Source organism: Triturus cristatus, chromosome 11 (genome assembly GCF_964204655.1).
Source record: "Triturus cristatus chromosome 11, aTriCri1.1, whole genome shotgun sequence".
Classification (NCBI taxonomy): Eukaryota; Metazoa; Chordata; class Amphibia; order Caudata; family Salamandridae; genus Triturus; species Triturus cristatus.
Genome location: NC_140594.1, coordinates 107,807,918 through 107,819,616, shown reverse-complemented (window position 1 = coordinate 107,819,616; position 11,699 = coordinate 107,807,918).

The window sequence follows — 11,699 nt, the reverse complement described above, 5'->3', positions numbered from 1 at the left end:
AGTTAGCTCTCCAGAGTTCATCCACGTCCCTGCTTAACCAAACACCCAGATACCTAGTGGGCTCCGAAGCCCACACAAAAGGGTAATCAGAGTCGAAGGGAGTCGTAGCATCCGTGAGAGGAAATAATACAGATTTGTTCCAATTAACCTGAATGCCAGAATAGCCACCGAAACGTATCACCTCACGGACCAGAGGACTGAGATTCTCCTGGGGGTGAAGATCATAAAGAGTGATGTTGTTCGCGTATATGGAAACCAATAGAGCCCGAGCCGCGAAACCGATGCCTCTCTGAGTATGATGCTGCCGGAGACAAGCCGCGAGAGGTTCCATAGCGTATAAAGACCTGACTGAAGCTCGGGCGGGGGAGAAGGTAAAACAAGAAGGGCCATTCTAATGTGTCGAAGACCTTGGTGGCATCGAGCAAAGCTGCCACTGCCGGAAGCGACGGATTGATTTGATGAAGGACGGAGAAAATGGTCCGGAGGTTGTGAGAGGTGGCGCGACCGGGGATAAAACCGGACTGGTCTGGGCGAGCAATGAGTGGTATGAGCGGAAGTAGATGGGAGGCAAGCAGCTTGGCAAAGATTTTGCTGTCTGTATTGATGAGGGAAAGGGGGCGGTAGGAATCTCTCTGCTCGGGGGGCTTGTCCGGCTTGAGAAGTAGGGTTAAGAGTGCCTCACGCAGTGATTGGGGGAACTGGCCCGTTTCGTTATACATAGCTGCCAGGCGGGGTATCAAAAGAGGGGCGAAGGCCTTATAAAAGGATGCTGGCAGACCGTCGGAGCTGGGGGCCTTGTCACTAGGCATACTGTTTATAACCGCTAAAATCTCCTCCTTAGAGAAGGGCTCATCCAGGAATTCCTGATGTGAATTACCGAGCCAGAGGAGTTGAAGAATATCAAAATATTGATCAAGAACTTCGCAAGGTGGTACCGATCCGGCCATATAAAGTTGTGTGTAGAATGCAGTGAAGCGCGCTTTAATGCGAGAAGGACCGCCGTCTTGCAGGGCAGTAATATACGATTCCGCGCGAGGCTGACAAAGGAGTTTTACCTGGGCGATCGCCCTCACCGAAACGACGCGCTTCTCTATCTCTCTACCGCCTCTTCCCTATTCGCCTAGTTGGAGAATTCAGTCAGCTTCTCGCGTATCTGAGTGAGTGTATCAGCATGCGGGTGCTGGGCATGGGAAGCGTCCAGCAATTTGATCTCTTCTCAATCCTATTCAGAGTGTCCCGGATGGAGCGCAGAACACCGAATTGCTTGGAGATGCATTCCCCACGGATTACAGTCTTGAAACCCTCCCAGAGCGTGGACGGGGAGTCCACAGTTCCCTCATTGAGCTCAAAATAATATATAATTGCAGTCTGTATCTCGTCGCAGAAGACCAGGTCGCGAAGTGCGTTCGGGGGGAGTCGCCATGAGAAGGCGCGGCAGGGAGTGTGAGGGAGATGGAGGGATAGGCTAACGAGAGCGTAGTCGGAGAAAGTGCGTGCCATATGGTCAACCGAGGTTAACCAGACTAGTGCGTCCGGAGTAGTGATCCATAAGTTCAGTCGGGACCAGCAGCCACGAGAACCAGTGACACACGTGCCCTCACGCGCCGCAGGGTGAGCATGACGCCACGCGTCGTACAGTGAGTTGTCCAGGAGGATGGAGTTAAGGAGTGAGGCCATGCGTGGGTGGGAGACATATCAACCAGACCGGTCCAAAGTGGTGGAGAGAGTCACATTATAATCACCCCCCCCCCCCCCCCAGAGGAGAGCAGCAGGGCCAAGGAATGAGATGTGGTGCCGAACTTGAGCGAAGAAGTCCGGGTTGTCGCAATTAGGACCATATAACACAGCAAGTGTCAGGGGCTGGGCCCGCAGGGTGCCGTGGAGTATTACGAATCGCCCACCAGGGTCAGTGAACACTTGAGAGGTCTGCCATGGGAGCCCCCTGCGCAGCAGTATGGAAACCCCCCAAGAGTAATTGGAGTAAAAGGAGGAATGGATTTCGCCCCAATGTCGGGAAAGGAGTCTAGAAGCAGTGGATTGCATAAGATGGGTCTCTTGTAAAAAACAGATGTCCACCTTGTGGCAAATGAGATGGGCGTGAACCAAACATGCCTTGTGGTAGTCATTAAGCCCATGGACATTCCAAGTCCAAAGTGTAGTGTCAGCATAGAGGGCAGGAGCTTCGTACTTCTGTAATGAGTGGTACAATGGGACGTGAGAGCAGAGAACGGTGCAATAATCAAGGGAACATCACGACATAGTACAATCAGACATACCACAAAATCTCCAGAATAGGCCAATAGGGAAAGCAAAACAATCCCCTTGACCCGAATCTAACTAGCATGGGGAAGAGGCCTAATTACAGAAAGGCCATGGACAAAAGACTGTGCAAGAACAAACAACAAGGACTCATAAGGAGGCCGCAGACCCCAGACTCCAAATAACCATCCCCCAGAGCCCTCCCCCAAAGCAAAAAACCCCAGGAGATCCCCTAACCCCGCACCCACACCAACCCCCCCAATCAGGCTGTGGTACCACCCAAACCCACCCAGGGGACCCACAACTGGGAAGGGAAGAAACTGTGTCCGTGATGGGAATTATCCTGTGGGGGCATGGCGATGCCCAGCATACACCCCTGCCAGAGAGACAGGGTGGCCAGGCCGTTAGCGTCAGCAAACAACAGGAATAAACATCAAGGAGTGAAGGAACTTCACGTCAATAACAAAGAGGAAAGCGAGAATGTCTCAGGGGGCAACAAGAACCCAAAGCTCTCTATGAGAAATTACAAGCCTGGAGAACAGACAGTGCGAAGGGTACAAAATCAGGGCTCGAAGAACAGGTCAGTCATTGTCACTGAGGTTATCATCGGCAGTAGCTTGGGAGTTGGCAGGCGAAGAGCGGTGGGAGTTTTTGGGCAAACGCCAGCGTCTGTCTTGGATCCGGGAAGGTGAGAGTTTTTGTGCCTTGTTTAACACGCAGTTTGGCCGGGTACACCAGTGAGTAGGAGATCTCGAGCTTCTGGAAAATCAGTTTGGCCGGTAGGAACTCACGGCGTGCCGCCTGAACCGGGGTGGTGTAGTCCGGGTAGAATGAGAGGGAATTGCCCTGGTGGCGAATGTCCCCTTTTTCCCTGGCCGCCCGGAGGATGGCATCGCGGTCCCTGAAGTTCAAGATTTTGGCTATGATGGGACGGGACGGCAGGCCAGGGCCTGGATGGGGACCAAGGGAACAATGGGCCTGCTCAACAATAAAAACCGAAGAGAGAACGTCGCCACCTACTTACTTACTTACTTACGTCGCCAAAGAGCTCACGAGCCAGTTGCTCCACATAGTCCTCCATTTAAAAAAAAAATAATCTTTTAACATACTTTATTGAGGACCGTGATGTCATTATCAATACAAAAAATTATTACATAAGCTCATTTGTTTTTTGTATAGTTTCAACAATACAATTGTGTGAATCCACCGACCAGTATTCAAACATTTGCAGGACCGGAAACAAAATCCATGTACTATAGCATCATATCAAATATTCGCTGATCATGAAATAAAGGTATCTAAATATCGTGAACTTGTAGCACATACATATTTCCAATTAACCAAACAAACCTATCTATTTCCCACCCACCCTATCCCGCCCAGCCCGTACTCCTGGTCTGAAGACGCTAATGAAGCTGTTAGCCTAAGGTAACTAATAGGGTTTCCCCATTTGACCTACCCCACCCGTATAGAGTTGTAAGTACCTCAGATTGTGAGATCATTAAGGCATGCGATCGTAGAACCGCACCTAGAGTCATGGTGGAGGTAGACGCGGTGATGGTGTTAAGTTTAGTAGTTCAAGGTTGTGTAACATAATGTCCCATGTCATGGAGATGGGATGTTTCCGTAACCCTTGATCTTCCTCCCTCCGTAGGGCTATGATCTCGGCTTTCCCCCACTGTATTATGTCTGCCTGCCAGATGGATAATCTCGGGCATCTAGGAGATTTCCACCTCATGGTAATGACCCGTATCGCCAATATGAGGGCCATGTCTAGGAATCTCAGTTGTACCTTCTGCGGGCCTGTGCGTCTCCGAAGGCCTAAGAGACACTCCAGGGCGCAATCCGAGACAGATAAGTGTGTGACTTCGCCTAGAGATTGCCGAATACCTCCCCAGTAGTCCCGGAGACGGGGGCATGACCAAAGCATATGGAGGAAGTCTGCTTCGTCACCCCCGCATCGAGGGCAGTGGTGGTGTGCCTCAGGGAACATGTGTTGGATCCTCTGTGGAGTGAGGTACGATCTATGGAGAACCATGGTCTGTATAACTTTAATCTGACATTACGGGAGACTCTTTTAGGGTGTTGAAGGATGCACTTTCAAGCCTTATCCGTGAGTTCAATGTTAGCATCCTCAGACCATTTTGTTCTGGGGGACGTAAGTGGAATTGCTGCATGTGCACGTATACCCTTATATATCCATCTAACTAGGTGTCCCCCATTCCCCATATGATATAGAAGATGAACCAAGTTATGTTGCGGAGGTTCTCTACGTTGTGGAGCCCATGTAGTCTTGATGTAATGGGAGACCGTAGCATATAATAGATATAAGCGTGGAGGTGCCCCTGTCGCTTGTATGAAGGAGTCATGATCGAGTAGATTGCCCTCCCCAAAGGACCGTGATGTCATTATCAATACAAAAAATTATTACATAAGCTCATTTGTTTTTTGTATAGTTTCAACAATACAATTGTGTGAATCCACCGACCAGTATTCAAACATTTGCAGGACCGGAAACAAAATCCATGTACTATAGCATCATATCAAATATTCGCTGATCATGAAATAAAGGTATCTAAATATCGTGAACTTGTAGCACATACATATTTCCAATTAACCAAACAAACCTATCTATTTCCCACCCACCCTATCCCGCCCAGCCCGTACTCCTGGTCTGAAGACGCTAATGAAGCTGTTAGCCTAAGGTAACTAATAGGGTTTCCCCATTTGACCTACCCCACCCGTATAGAGTTGTAAGTACCTCAGATTGTGAGATCATTAAGGCATGCGATCGTAGAACCGCACCTAGAGTCATGGTGGAGGTAGACGCGGTGATGGTGTTAAGTTTAGTAGTTCAAGGTTGTGTAACATAATGTCCCATGTCATGGAGATGGGATGTTTCCGTAACCCTTGATCTTCCTCCCTCCGTAGGGCTATGATCTCGGCTTTCCCCCACTGTATTATGTCTGCCTGCCAGATGGATAATCTCGGGCATCTAGGAGATTTCCACCTCATGGTAATGACCCGTATCGCCAATATGAGGGCCATGTCTAGGAATCTCAGTTGTACCTTCTGCGGGCCTGTGCGTCTCCGAAGGCCTAAGAGACACTCCAGGGCGCAATCCAAGACAGATAAGTGTGTGACTTCGCCTAGAGATTGCCGAATACCTCCCCAGTAGTCCCGGAGACGGGGGCATGACCAAAGCATATGGAGGAAGTCTGCTTCGTCACCCCCGCATCGAGGGCAGTGGTGGTGTGCCTCAGGGAACATGTGTTGGATCCTCTGTGGAGTGAGGTACGATCTATGGAGAACCATGGTCTGTATAACTTTAATCTGACATTACGGGAGACTCTTTTAGGGTGTTGAAGGATGCACTTTCAAGCCTTATCCGTGAGTTCAATGTTAGCATCCTCAGACCATTTTGTTCTGGGGGACGTAAGTGGAATTGCTGCATGTGCACGTATACCCTTATATATCCATCTAACTAGGTGTCCCCCATTCCCCATATGATATAGAAGATGAACCAAGTTATGTTGCGGAGGTTCTCTACGTTGTGGAGCCCATGTAGTCTTGATGTAATGGGAGACCGTAGCATATAATAGATATAAGCGTGGAGGTGCCCCTGTCGCTTGTATGAAGGAGTCATGATCGAGTAGATTGCCCTCCCCAAAGAAAGCTCCAACATCCTCCACTCCCACCTCTGTTCAGGCACTGATCCTGGTCTTTGTAATCCTGCCCTGCGGTGTGGGGATACCCAGCAGTGGGATGTTTGCCGAATATGGGGTCGCTGTAGAGGTATATGATAACGCCTTCCTCCAACATTGCATTGCCGTCCGTAGCAGAGGAGGGCTGTCTGTAGGGATTTTGATGTGAGGCAGAAGTAGGGAATGTAGTGCACCTCGCTCTAGATCCCTTGGTGTGTAACCGAGTTCTTGTAAATTCCTCCCCGCCATCCAAAAGGGGAGCCACTGAAGCTGACTAGCGTAATAGTATGCCCTGAGGTCGGGGACTCCCAGGCCTCCGCCATCAGACCCCAGCTGGAGTTTCTGCAAGCTCACTCTTCGTCTGCCCGCCCCCCATATGAGTTCAACTAATAAAGTATTCAGGGTTTTAAAGATAGACTGTGGGACTACAATAGGTATGTTCACAAAGTAGTACAAAAGGCGAGGGAGCATCACCATTTTGGAGATAGCGATACGCCCCATCACCGATAGAGGGAGGGAGATCCAGAAAGTCACACTAGCTCTAAGGGCTGTTATGGCCTTTCCCAGATTGCCATCTAGTTGATCCAGCTGTGTTCCTTATATGTGAATGTCTAAATATTTAAACGTGGAAGGGGCTACCGGCAAAGAGTACGTGCCAAATCGTAAATCGTCTGGGTATGGTGTGTTCCGAAAAAAATAAGCCAGTGATTTCCTCGGGTTTATAGCAAGGCCCGACACCTGTTCAAAGGTGGAAAAAATAGCAGGAAGGGGCTCATTATCTGCAGTCAAATCACGCAGATATAATAGGATGTCATCGGCATAAATCGAAATGAGGTGGGTCGTGCCCTCAATGGGGATGCCCAGGCAGTCTGTCGATCGTCTGAGTGCCACCGCCAGAGGCTTCAGCGCGAGTACGATTAATAGGGGAGACAACGGGCATCCCTGTTGGGTTCCCCTATGGATGGTGTACTGTCGGGAAATGTAGCGGCCCGTGCACTCTCGAGCAGTGGGGGAAGTATACAGTAGGCGTACCCATTGAAGATACGTGTCCGGAAGCCCGAATCGTTGAAGTGCCAAAAACATATAATCCCAGGATAAAGAATCAAAGGCCTGTCTGAGATCCAGTGTCAAACACCCCGCGGTCTGATAAGTGCCCGGGGTGGCCTTCATGACGTAGTGTAGTCGTCTCGTGTTGAGGGACGTGCTGTGGTTCGGTAGAAACCCGCATTGGTCGCTATGTATGAGAGTCGTGAGGTAGGGTTGTATACGATTAGCTAGAACTTTACTCAGGATTTTATACTCGGTTGCCAACAATGAGAGGGGCCTATAATTGGACAAGTCAAGGTTATCTCTTCCCGGTTTTGGCAACGAGGTGACCAATGCTTCCATGGTGGATTGTGGTAAATGGCCGGCCTCCAGAGCAGTCTTATATACGGCCTCTAGTGTGGGGACCAGGACATCTGCATACGTATGGTAAAACTAGATTGGTAGCCCGTCGAGCCCAGGTGCCTTATTGCGATTCAGACCCTTAATTGCGGTACGGATTTCCTGCTGTGTGATAGGGCCACCGATTTTCTTTTGTACTGCAGCTGAGAGTACCAGAAGTGTGAGATCTTGCAAAAAGGCCACGATGGAAGAGGTCTTATTTAGTTTGGGTTCAGTATAGAGAGTGCTGAGATGTGTATAAAAGGCTTCATTAATCTCTTGTTGTGTATGGGCCATACTCCCATCTGGTGTGCGTATCTGCGTTATAGGTGGTGGATCAGGCTTGTCTCGTATTATACGGGCAAGCAGTGACCCGGCTCTATCAGCTTCAGAGTGTTTGCGTTGCATATAGGCCCTGTGATCGATCGTCCGTAAGGTTTCTAGTGTTTCAGCATGGTGAATATGAGCATTTTGCAACGCCTCCCGTTTATCAGGGTCAGACACTGCCTCTTGCTCTAGTGCAGTCATTTGTTGTTCAATACTGATCAGGTTTCGATGTGTCTCCTGTCGGGCTCCTAAAATCTGTCCTATGGAGCTCCCCTTATCACTAATTTTAGCGTGTCCCACTCCACAAGGTTAGAGGAGGCTGTGTTCCAGTTTTCGGCTAGATAATTTGTAATGGTGGTGGATAGTCCTGTTCGGAATGGGGCATCCTCAAGTAGCTGTGGGTGCCATTTCCAGGTTGGTACTGGGGTAGGTTCACAACCCCAGGCGAGTGTGAGCTCTAGGGGGTTGTGGTCAAAGAGGGTCTTAGCTAGATATTTCGAATGGCAGACCTATGGGACCATGGAAGTGGACCAGAGAAATCTATCAATCCTAGTATGGAGGCTATGCACAGGAGAGTAAAACGAGTATTCTTTATGAGTAGGGTGTAGACATCTCCAGATACCCGCAAGCACACAACATTTTGACCAGGTAGTAAGTATGTCAGCTAATTTACGGGCATTCGTACCGTGCAGTGGGGGATGGGATCTGTCCATATTCATGTCCAGGACTGCATTCCAATCCCCCCTCAATACCCAGGGGATATCATCCCATTCCGCTAGTACTGTATCCAGTCTCTGGAAGAATTGATCTTGGTCATAGTTAGGGGTGTAGACACTGCCCAGAATCACCAGTGAGCCATCGAGCGTACCCTTAAGGAGACTGTATCGCCCTTGATCATCTATGCGACGCTCTAATTCGACAAAAGGGACCCCATGGTGCACCCATATGGCTGTCCCTCTAGCGAAAGCAGAATAATTAGTAGAGTAGACCTGACCCCGCCATTTCTTGCACGTTTTTTGTGCTTCAGACTCAGTTAAATGGGATTCCTGTAGGAATACAATATGCGCTTTACGCCTAAGGAGATAAGCGTGAATACGGTGCCTCTTCTGGATCGCCCCCATCCCTCTCACATTCCATGTTAGTAGGTTGTAGGACCCTAATGTGGCAACTGTTCTAGGCATGAAGTTTTAGACTGTGTGAAGCTCCACTTTAGATGGAGCTGATAGGCTAATATCAACCAGGAGTCCCCATTCCCTATAACAATAACAAAACTTGGCTCTGCGCCTGAACTACGCTGGGCCCAACAACCAACAGCAACTATCATATAACCAATAAGGGTGCATACGCTCTGAGGGGTGTCGCCGCCACCGGCCACAAGCATGGCCATACTAAGAATACGGTCTCGGCAGCTCGACGGAACCCAGAGGGGGGAATATACCTAATCATGTCAGTGACAGTGTTGTCGCCCACGCTTTTCTGAGTAATCAGCAGGCGGAAGCCCAGTAGAGCAGCGAGCATTGGCAGTAACATAGGAGCAGTCCCCTACCCCATCCCCAACAACAAGCCAAACGCAAGTCAGAACCATACAAATAAAACATAGCGAAAATATTTGCAAACAGAGCATAGAAAAGGATATATTGGTCTCTGATAGTCGAGGAGCACATCTTCTGCACAGGAGTTCACATCACAGGGGGACCCCGTGCCACGTCACACTTATTATGTGACCCACTTCAGGTATCGAAGAGATCGTCGGCCGTCCGAGGCGTGATCATGGGGAACAGATTAATACTATGTTCAGAGTATGAGTTGAGCGTGCTGTCCTCCGAGTCCGTATGAGCCTTGGTGGAGTCTTCTCGGAATGTCTCGGCAACCGCAAGGGCCTCTTCCTGATCGAGTCGCTGCTGTTCACACGAATGTCCGGCACCGCCCCTGTCCTGAGTGGACGTCTGGGTCTGGCGATGACTTATGGCCATATGTAGGTAGCTAAATACCGGTCGGTAACAGCCGAAATTCGGTAAATATCCCGTTACCGACCAGTATTTAGCCAATTGAGATGTAGGAGTCCAAAAAGAAGGATTCGGTAATTATGAATCGGTAACTACCGATTCATCTTTACCGAATTCTAAATTTCCGATTCATAATTACCGAATTCATATTTACCGATTCGGTAAATATGAAATGGTAAAACGAGAAAAGAGATGTAGGTAAATTCGGTATTACCGAATTCCATGAAATTCGGTATTTAAGAGTCGGTAATTAACACTAAGTGAAAGCAGGTGGTAATCAGCCACAGTGCATATAAGCAATCCCAAAATGCAACAGCGTGAACACCATGGCGGCTCTGTATGTGATTGCAAGGCGCCTACGTCTACAGGCAGCAGCTCTGAGGATTGGGAGACGGGAGGAATGCATTTACAGACAGCGCATCACACTCTTTCAACAGACTGAGGCTGAGATACATGAAAGGTACAGGCTACACCCCCAAACCATCATGGACCTGATAAGGGACCTGCACCCACTCCTGGACCAACCAACAACAAGGGCGCATGCCATACCACCACATGTGCAGGTGCTCTGTAGCCTACATCTACTCGCATCTGGCAGTTACCAGGGGGTGATAGCTGCGGTAGGCGGGGTATCCCAGAGTTGCCTGTCCCGTTTCTTCAGGAAGTTCCTGGATGCCATGATGCAGAGAATGCAACACTACATTAGCTTCCCAAACACACAGGCTGAACTGCAGAAAACAAAGACCGACTTTTACCAGATGGCACAGTTCCCGCATGTCGTAGGCTGTATTGATGGCACACACATTCCAATCTGCCCACCAGCAGCCACTGAGCACATCTACAGTAACAGAAAGTCCACCCACTCCATAAATGTGCAGGTAATCCCTGGTCTCAACATGAAGGAGTCGGGCATCGTGGGAGTCAACCCGGGCTTTCACCATGTCCAAGCGGGCAGACAGCTGATCCAGCTGAGCCTCTATGTTGGTGACCGTGGATTTAACCTGCAGCATGATGGCTTTCAGGTCGTCCTCACAGGATTGCGCCATTTCAGATGGTACCAGGGGGTTACATCCGTCTGCACCGGCACCCTCTTGGCGCATCTGGCGGTGCTGATCAAAGGTGATCTTGGGCTGCTTGAGGTCGGTTCTTCCCATGGCTGGAGGTCGCAGGTGAGTGGAGCAGCCAGGCAGCAGGGGAGAGGCCACAGGTAGGAGGAGGAGATCAGTGCACTCGAGGTGCGGCCTGCCAACAGAGGAGAGTCGTAGGGACAGGCCCAGTGGACAGCCGCGGCGACTCCCGGAGCCAGAACACAGGTGGACTGATAGTGGAAGAGGCTGGACTCCTGTAGGCGATCAGTCCGGCACCAGGTGACTGCTACAGATGGCCAGCCGACCAGCCAAACTGAGGGAGAAGCAGCAGGGTCCAGCTCGAGGTAGGCTGGCCGGAGCGGTCCGCCACAGGCAGCAAGAAGATTGAGTAGAGACAGCACCAGCACGAGCGTAAGTGTGGCCAAAGGGACACAGGCCAATGAGAACAACAGCACAGTGAAGGCAGGAGGCACCAAGCAGGGCATAGGCGGCCAGGCCCACCGGAGGAGAGTAAGCCAGGTGAGTCGGACACTGGGCTGAAGACAGATCAGGGGTCAGCACTGTTCAGAATCCGCGGGTCACGTGCGGATGCAGCAGCAGGACCCAGCAGGGGGCAACCAACAGATGCAGTACGGCGGGCCATGCCTCGGCCAGAGACGTAGGTAGGGCGGCTTGATGCAGCAGGAATTCCGCTCCGACCAGTGAGGGCCCAGAGGAGGGGCCGGCAGGCAGTGGCGTCCACCGACCACAGCAGCAGATGGCAAGCGGAGAGGTGGCGAGCGGGAGCAAAGCGCTCAGGCCGCCTTCGTGAAAGCACCGCGTCCAGTAAGCAGAGACCGCTGCGGAAGGGGGGCCCAGATGCCTAAAGGGCCGATTCAGCAGCTGCTAGT